The sequence below is a fragment of the Siniperca chuatsi genome, linkage group LG13 (assembly GCF_020085105.1).
Source record: "Siniperca chuatsi isolate FFG_IHB_CAS linkage group LG13, ASM2008510v1, whole genome shotgun sequence".
NCBI classification, from domain to species: Eukaryota; Metazoa; Chordata; class Actinopteri; order Centrarchiformes; family Sinipercidae; genus Siniperca; species Siniperca chuatsi.
This window is the reverse complement of record NC_058054.1, coordinates 3,281,808-3,291,755: the sequence shown is the minus strand read 5'-3', so window position 1 is coordinate 3,291,755 and position 9,948 is coordinate 3,281,808. Positions and strand designations below refer to the sequence as shown.

Below are 9,948 nucleotides of genomic sequence, written 5' to 3'. Positions count from 1 at the left end.
AAATACGAGAATTATACATGGATTTGTCTTTGTGACATATGGCAACAACACCTCACATCCACATACACAGTACTGTACATTACATTCTACATACTGTAATTCTGTCAGCAAGTCAGTAGTGTAAAAACAGTGTTGAGGAAATGTACAATAATGTTTGGCCACTTCTTGGAGCAAATGAAGCATGAGGGCATTATTAAAATATTCAGTGTTTCCCATGATCTCCCTCATGTTTCCCCGGTCTCCCTCGTTCTTGCGTAATCTTACATAATGTGTTGAATATTTAAAGCGGTTTTAGCTCAAGTGCTTGTTTGCCGCCAAAGGAATGAGGACGACAGTTGGATTCACTCGAGAGGAGACGAACAATGATGGAAAAACACAAGGAGAGATGTCTTTGAGGATGCACACACACCCGAAAACAAACACTCGTGAAACCTGCCTGGTGTTGAAATTTAATTGAAATGTTTACTCTCTCAAACTAGACCCTGTGACAGCTGTGAACTCCACCTTCAGATAGTTTGACATGTAAACTGTTAGATACAATTTATTGCAGCTGTTATTTTGTATTGAAGGAAGGGCTGTCACGATATCAGATTTTCACTACACGATTATCATGGCCAAAAGAATTCACAATACCGATATAACCGTGATATCTATTGAAAATCTGAAAAAAACAGTTAGCGAGCTAAAAACCAGCTAAAAGCTAGCTAGTTACTGTGTCTACCTATTCTTTTTTATGTTTTATGGCAGGTGGCAACCAGCATTAAGGTGCATTACTGCCACCTTCTATGACAAAGCGAGAATAGAAAGAAACAGAAATGATTTAAGAGGCGCTGGATTATTTACACGATATTATCGTATGTGTATTATTAACACGATATCAATATGTCATTTTGAAATATCATATTGACAATTCGTCAATATCGGTATATCGCGACACCCCTGTATTGAAGTATTCATTTCTTATTGTGTATCATTGTGTAGCAATTTCTGTTGCTTCCTGCATTTCGCAGAACCACTTTGGGAGGCCTCTAGAGGACTCTGGACTTTCATCCAGCTGTTGGTTTCAGAAGTAAGTTGAGAGTGAGACAAAGATCATAAGAGCAAGAGTTGACAATTGTTTAAATCATTTTTAAGCAAAAAATCCCTGGTTTCAAATGTGAATATTTGCTGGCTTTCTTCTTCTATGACAATAATCTAAAGATTTCAGGGTTTTGACTGTTGGTTGGACAAAATAAGCTATTTTAATATGTCAAAAATATTTCACCTTGGGCTCTGGAAAACTGTGATGGGCGTTTTTTCTGACATTTTATATACCAAATAATTAACTGATTAATCAAGAAAATGATCTGCAGATTAACTGATCGAAATAATAGTTAGTTGCAGCCCGATGTGACTCTGCTTAGACTACAGTCTGTTTTATAGCAGTACTGTATCCCACTCTGGTCTATTTCCTAGTCCTGTCGGTGCAGGTAAGGGTCTTTTTGGCCTTTTTTATGACAGATTTCTTCCTGTAGGTTTGGTGAATTTTCGAGGAAGAATGGAGTAAAAATAAAAGAAATAAAAAATAAAAAATAGTCTTTGTTTGCTTCATTATCGTCTGTGGATCTCTCTTCCTTAAAATAATCATTTACTAGTCATTTACAGCATTATCTACACCATCTTTAACATCCCTCAATCTTTGGCTGATTACTTTCTAATATGGGGAAATATAGTTAACAAAATGAGTGTTATGGCAGAAAACATGCTATTAAAATCAATTTAACCTCAAAACCTCTTTATTTCTTAATTAAAGGGTATAATAAGAGGCTAATGGCCCTTGCCAAATGAAGTACCTATAGTTAAACAACTCTAACATATTTTACAATTATTAATTGAGCATTGGTTGCCAAATGAATAGACTTTAAAGTGTCTTTTCACATTACTAAGGCTGTAAATGTTGCCCAAAATGCATTAAAAGAATCCCTACATTTTTAAAGCCTCCACAATTCAACCCATTTACTAATTCCTCGGAAAATCCATGATACTAACCCTTACTTTTTAAGATATGACATTTGAAAACAAAAACAATAAATCTTGATTCAGTGGAGTACGTAAAGACATTTATGGAATAAAAGGGTTTTGGTTCGTAGACGGCCTGAAGGTCAGGGTTGACGAACATTTTTAACAAACTGCATCAAACCGGGCACACAAATGGACTGAAAACTGATACAACAACAGGAGCATGATATCAATTAATGATTACTTTAATTACTCCCAAGAGCTTCCTTGTGAAGAGGCGTCACCATTAACGGCCCATGACAAAGAACCCAATACCACTGCTACTAAAACAAAAAGCAGCGGGCTGAAAATAACAGAAGATACCTGCTTTGATGTCCAACATATAACAATCCCATTGAGAAATCAGTCGAAAAAACTCCACGAAGAACCTGAGCGTCAGCCCACTGCCTCGCTGAGCCGCCTCATTGGTCCCGGAGCTTCCTGCATCATCATGATTGGCTGTGGAGGCGGCCATGGTGCCGACTCTCGCCTAGCAACAGGCACAAGTGCAGCCACTGCAGAGCGCCCCCCCACCCAGCTCCTGCCTCCTTGTGGGGGAGCAGCTGATAGATCGACCATGTGGAGACACACAGAGAGAGAGAGAATGAGCGAGAGCGAGGCAGGAACATAGGATGGCATATGTACATGAGCACACACTTCCATGTGCACACACGCACACATACAGTAAGTACATCTTGTACTGTCTTGTTTAACTCTTACATAACCAGGCTAACATTGGCAGCTTCAGCCTGTAAGAGCAGCTGGAGGGAAATCAAACACACAACACTTTACCTGCAGTTCTGTATCCTAAAAATTATGTGCTACAGCAATTACATTTTAAAATGAAACGCCGCTAGGATTTTATCATCATAACAAGGGAACATTCATATTGAGTTGAATCTGCAAATTGTTTACTGTCAACACAAAATGTTCAGACAAAACCTTCACTGTCGAAGTATTTAGTTTTTTTTCCTACATATCTGCATGTGTAAACTAAAGAATAATTCATGTTTCTATGGTAATGCTAGCAACTCAAAGCACTTGGTTAAGGTTAGGGAAGTGGTCTTGGTTAAGTGTTGGCAAAATCATCGCTTGAAGCAACTTGGAGCACTTGGAGCTGGAAGCACTGCATGGGACGCTTTGAATTTTTCAATATTCAACCAAAACCACCTAATAATCAGAGCAAACTGCCATTTCATTTCACTTCATTCAGGCTGACATCATGTTGGTGTATGCCATTTTTTGTTTTGCCCAAACTAACCAGTAGTGAATGATGTATCTGTCCTGCCGATGTAATTATCAGTTGAAACAGGAGCTTAAATAGCGGTATCAGTTATCATTTTTCATGGTGTTCAAATAAATATGTCAATTTAAGAAATATTATTTCTGTGAATTGAATTACAACAACCTGTGCAGCTGTGTTAATCTTATCTACATTTGTTGTCATTTTTGTATAAATCTGTCTGTCACTGTTTTTGATGGATGTAGCCAGGTAGCTAGATAGCACCACATTTTTAATCCCACATTACAAAAGATCACACATTGCCAGTATTTTCTTGAATAAATCAAGGCTGAAATGCTAAAGAACAAAAGGCCATTCAACACTGAATATTTGGAGAAAAAATGTTACAGATGAAGGACCAGTTTGATCTCTCTTAATTCGGTTATCCAAATGTTTTAGCATGTACATTTTCTTTTATTCCTCAAGATGGAGAAAGAAGAGGTTTTAAAGCAGCTTTTCAAATGGCGTCGAAGAACATGCTGTGAGTATAGTGTAACAGTCCCTTTAAGTTGTCATTTTTCAGAGCCAATGAACCCTCTGTCCTCTCGCTGTATTCCAAATTTAGATATCACAAGTTTGGCAGACGATTACAAAGACTGACAGGTCTGAAAGAGCATTAGCCATCATGCAGGTTTGGAGAAGAGGAGGGAGTTATGTGCAATTCAACAGTCTAACTTCAAGGTAAAAAACGTTTGCATGGCTTTTATTATGATTTCACCACACAGGTATCTGACTGCTCACTGTCACAGTGTTCATAGTGTGCTTTGCAGGAGAATACTCAGAGCCTGCAGTACACTATAGTTAAGCTGAAAAATGGTCTATCATCTGGCTGTATTGTTGTGTAATGAACACAGACTAGTCATTACCTACCCTGTATTGCAATTCCACTTTCCTCTCAATTATCACAGATTGGGTTGTGTTTTAGTTCCACAAACATTTCTCTGAGCCAGAGGGATGATTTCAGGGAGATTTTTGGATGTTTTTGGACAATATATGCTACTGCTACAAGCTTAATTACCACCGCAGTTTAATGAAAATACTGCATTAATAATCCCGTTGTGCATGGATGTTCATTCTTGACCATTAGGAAAAGAATCTAAGCTGTAGCTCTGAGCTCGTGTCATGTACAGTATATACAAACACCTGTTATCACGTGACCCAATGTCCACATTTATAGGTCACGTGATAACAGGTGTTTGTATATAAGGGCAGATCATAACCCTGGTTTCTGCTCAAAGATGGTCTTCAATATGTGAATGTCCTTATTCTTCCTCCAACTGTCCACTGACTCCTGGTCGACGAACTTTGACCTCTTCCCAGATGATGCTGTGATCAGTTTTGGTCCAGTCTTCACAGACAGATGATGTTGTCTGTGTTCGTAGTTCATTCAGTCTCTTGTCCAGGGTCCTTGCTGTTTTTCTGTTTTTGTTGTAGTGTTCCCAACAACTGTTACATGTTATGTCATACACCTCTCCAGTCTTCCCCTTCATGGGTTAGGGTCCATTATGGTCTTAAGAAGAGGCTGGATTTTAATTTGGTTTTGATAGCTATCAGTTATCAGTCATTGTGTGTCCAACTGAGCCTACTGAACTCAATGCAGTACAATTTTTACCCGCCTAATTAAATAAAAAGTAGCCCAATTGGGCAGTTTTCCGCTCAATCTGACAACACTGTGACTCATTTCTAATGTCTGTAGGTTCAGTATGGAGCCGAAACCAGGTTGTTGTTAGCCTGGCTTATCATAAAGAGTGTGTGGTTACGTTACCAGTCCGTAAAGGAAGAAGTTGCTTTTGCAAGAACTGCTCCGTTTGCTGGTGGTTCCGTGGTGGATTAGCCAGGCTGGAAAGAATTGTGGTTCTGGGAAAAGTCCTTGCAGTGCAGTATTCCGATTGTGCAGATGGAGGAAGCCGGTCGCTCTGTCTGTTTTCCTTACAGTTAGCTTGGTGCTAACTTCCTTAGATGCTTCTTAAAGTTAACTGGCAGACTTTGTGTTATAGCCGTTGGTTACTACACAAAGCTACTAAGGTTTGTTACAGAAATCTTACATAGGCTCTCGAAGCGCTGCTTTAGATCAGAGAGTTCAGTTCTGCCGTGTGTCTGCTGGTTACCGCACTGAGAGGGAGACAGCAGCAGCTGTCTGCTGCAGTGAATAATTACAGGAGAAGAGAGAGAACAATGGCCGCTGACCCTTTTGTTGACCTGGTGACATCACGGGTCACAGGTCAAAATGACCAATCATAACTGAAAGCTGGGTCTATGGTTGGAGTTCACACCTACAGTAGGTGTGAATAATAATGGATTATGGCAGACTGAGTTCAATGGCTCTCCTTTGTTTATAGAACAAAAGAGCATGCAGTCTCCTTATAAGTTAGGTGAAAGTCACAAATGAACAAATTCATCTGTGGAGTCCAAGTGGTCCCAACAATTGTTTGCAGAGTTGCAACTAATATTGATCTTCTCATGTGACTCTGGCCATGATGACAAACTAAAAGTGCTGTGTTTTAAAACATCTGTTTAGTGCTTTTAAGGGACACCAGGGACTGGTGCTGCAAATTAGCCTTGACTAGAAATCCTATACACAACACATCTGTATCATGTTATTGTAACCTGTTACAATGTTTCTTGCATTGTCTGAACTAATAAATACATTTACAAAATGGTCACAACACTAGTCTGCTCCATATTCAGACCTTCTCCACTGAATAATTAAAATCAGTTCATTTGCCAAGTACAACAAATGTGCAGCAATTTGTCATGGTGGCACTGCTGCAGTAAAGTCAATAAAACCAAAAAGCTAACAGCAGCGACCCATGCAGTACAACAGGAAGAAATTCAATACAGTAATTTATACACATCATCATTTGATTTAGCTGCATATACTGTCTCTGTACTGCACTGTACTTTACCTGTACAAAATAACTATGTGCATTCCAAATGATGTTGCCTGCATTCCTCAGGCTGGTAAATTATGGTAATAATATTATCCCTGCAGCCAGTATTAAATCTCAATCATCAATGCCATTTGCACTCAGATGCTCTTTGTCGAGGGCGGTGAGTGAACTGCGGAGTGTTCAGAAAGTCTTCACCTCTTTAACAGTTCAGCCAGTTCTCTCTGTGCTAAATGCCTCAAGTACACCAGCAGTTTTCAGCTCAGCAGACTGTATCACAAATGAAGATGTTACATTCATAACAATATGAAGAGTGATGTTCTGCTCTATAATCTTTATCATTTATTAGGTTACATTCTTATCCAGAAGAGGCAACCCAGTCTCCTACAAAACACGTTCATATATATATATATATATATATATATATATATATATATATATATATATATATATTACTTAATTTGTTTTGCCAATTAAGTTTTGGAGGAAGTGTAATTGCTGCCTTGATAACGTTCACTGTTTTTTTTCCAAACAGACAAATAAGTAGCCGCAGAGCAGGTACATGTACATGGACATGATTTACAACATTTCGACCACCTCATATAGATTAACTGAAACTACATGTTTCGACCATAAATGAGGCCAAAGTCTGGACTCTTGAGTTCAACTTGCCAAGTTTGAACCTGGAATGAAAGTTCGATTTTGCAGTGCTTTGTAATGAGAAAGTAGCTACGGTCCTGTTCAGGTATCGTTAACCCAAAACTACCCGTGATTGCCTCTTTTCCCTATGTTTATATATATTTTTTCCAATCCAGAAAGTGACACTGCATAAATGTTGTACGGGGTATGGTTTGGCACACAATGCACAGCACTTTGATTCCAGGTTTCATGTTCTGCATCCTACTAGGCTACTAAAACACGTGTGAGTGTATCAAGGTGAGAGAAAGAATGTGGTTGTGATTAAATATCAATGGGTCCTGTCTTGTGCTTCTATTCGGCCTTGACTTCAACATTTCAACAAGTCTGTTAGCTTTCTCAGAATCCAAGCGACCTCATGATTTCTAGAAAACACATTTGCTATTGCTAATTACTTGTATGCAGATGTCATTTTTGGAGGCAGTGTTACATTTCCATACACCATATTAAAACTATAAAATATGAACAATTTGCTAATAGTGCACTATTTAGACAGCTGGCTTACTAAACTGATTATTGCACTGTACCATTTTGTACCAAAAGGGTTGATGATGATGATGATGATGATGATGATGATGATGATGATGAACTCACATCTCAAATACTGTCCCAATTTGAAGTCAGCATTTAGCCAAGTACAAAAGTCCAAATTCCCTTAAGTGTTCCTGATCTGCCCATTTTTCTTTATGCTTCAGGTGCTGACTGGTGTGTGTGAACTTTGGTCTTAGAGTTGAAATCTAATATTTGTTTCTGGTCAGGCATATGACTTCTGTGCAGAACTTCACACTCCTGGAGTGGAAAAATTGCTGCGATTGATCATAGCCCAGGAAATAATTACGTTTCCTCCAAAATAAAAATAAATGTATATAAACACATTTTGTAGGAGACAGAATTCTTTACCGTGAGAAAGTCTGCACTTGCTGGAGAAGCTAAAACCCTGAGCACAAACTGTATTACATTTTAACTTAGTATTCATGTATAACAATATGCACATAGCACAGTGAAAAAATGTCATATATCCAGAGAGAGTTTTACTACATCTTCATTCAGTAACCAACAAGTTCAACAAGTGCTTCTGCAGCTTGCGTTCGCTGTCAGAGATGTTCGTCAGCTGAGCCTCCTCCAGCCCCCTTCGTCTTTTTTTATCCACTTCTCCATCCTGCTCAGTGTGGGGTCTGTGCATCCGTCAGGCGCTGTGTGGGAAACAGTGGGACTGGAGCTTTGTGATTGTTATCATTTTCATCCCGCCCCCCTCCCTCCACATCTCTTGTCTGTGGCCACCTGCCTTTTTTTCTTTTTTTTTCCCAGCTGCTGATGCTGCTTGCCTCTCAGGGGAGTCGGCGGGTTTCATTGGCTCGCTAGATTGTCATGGCAACCGCATACTACAATTTGCAGCTCTCAGAGAAGACGAAGCGATGCCTCTGTGTCATATTAATTAGGTGCATATATATGTTTACATGCTGAATGTGTTGTGGTGTCTTGATGACGCAGAGACAAACTGCAACTTAAAACCTGCACGACGTGATCACATAGTTGCTGCTTTGGGCCATTGTACTAGAATATGTTCATATCCAGTGATGTAGTAAATACAAAGGAAGGCATATATATATATATATATATATATATATATATATATATATATATATATATATATATATATATATATATATATATAAAATGTAAACAAAAGTAATTATCTTTTCATGTCAGATTTTATTTGGCTTTTGCTGCAACCGTGACCTTGATGAGTCTAATATTTTTTTCTGATTTAGAAAACGACAGAACACAGAGTAGGCAGCTCCACTGCTGGCATCATTGACTCTAAACTGTCATTTCTCAAAAAGTACGTTTTAAGTCCACCATAAAAGGGAAATGTGTTTTCATCTTCCAGCTATTGTCTTCTCCTCGCATTGGCTAAAAGGTGGAAACACACTTTGGTAGGATGCAACTCTGTGCATTAGCACACAAATGAGCCAGCACCTTCTCAACAAATAAAACAACCAAGAATAGAGGTGAGTCTACAGTAGGTACATGCACGTTTTAAAAACCTTTGCAGACAGAGTCTGGACGCAAATTTTGATGCAAAAATACAAAACGTTTTTCATCATAACTGTCGCACAGGAACAGTGCACACCAAGCCCAAGATAAAATTGGGCTGTTCTTTGTGTTGTATTTTCTGATTTTCCATCTTGTAGGCAATGGTCCGAGCTCCAGCGATCTCTGATATTTGGATTTTCATGTATCTCAGTAAAATAAAAAGTATTGCGTTCATAGAATCTTGGCAAGGTGACAAGGTAGATGTTGAGTTTCACCGACTGTCTGGCAGCTTTTGATTATTTGACTGATAATTCCCAAAACAACCTGTGGACTAGGTAGGTTAAGAAACAGTGACAAACTCATGCTTTGGCCTCATCTCTTAACGTCGCTAAACAGACACGGATTTTAAAAAAAATTGGAACAAACACCACAATTCTGAAAAGCTTTTTGCATTGCACAAAAGTGTGCAAGGAGAAACAGAAACACATGCACGGTACCTGCTTGGTTTTGTCCAAATATCTTGCATGTTAATATGTAAAGATGCATCAGCAAAGAAGTATTAGTCTCAATTACTGACTTAAATATGACTTCATTAGGTTTATAGTTCTGTTTATGTAAATGTGCTTACTCACGTACTGTACATGGCCAGCGTTTACAGATGAACATTTAAGATAGCAGTTAATGCTCTGTTGTTGTGCTCTGGTAGCTTTAGCTGGTGCTCTGCACAGTCTCCCCGCTGAGAACACCCATCACAACATTTTCAGAACAAGCAAGAGAGAGAGAAAGCATTCATTTTTTGCTCATTCGCCTCAACAGGCTTCAATTTGTCTCCCACTTAGAGACCAATCGACTCAGCACTTCACCCCTGAGACCTGCGAGCAGTTTGGATTAGAAAACGGAGCTCTGCTGAACTGCACTCAGCAGTGTGTGAGGTCCAGTACAGCTACACAACGCAGTGACGTGGCTGACGACAAACAAATGTCTAGATTGGCTTAAAACCCCCAGTTA

At 39.0% G+C, this 9,948-nt stretch overlaps 1 long non-coding RNA gene across 1 annotated transcript; it reads right to left on the bottom strand.

Moving 5' to 3' along the window:
- Positions 1 to 2,227: 2,227 nt before the first annotated feature.
- On the bottom strand, positions 2,228 to 5,453 carry LOC122887357. The gene is made up of 2 exons (XR_006380522.1): positions 5,085 to 5,453; positions 2,228 to 2,600 (listed from the first exon to the last, which is right to left on the bottom strand). It is a non-coding gene; the product is annotated as an uncharacterized LOC122887357 (long non-coding RNA).
- Between the last annotated feature and the right edge of the window lie 4,495 nt (positions 5,454 to 9,948).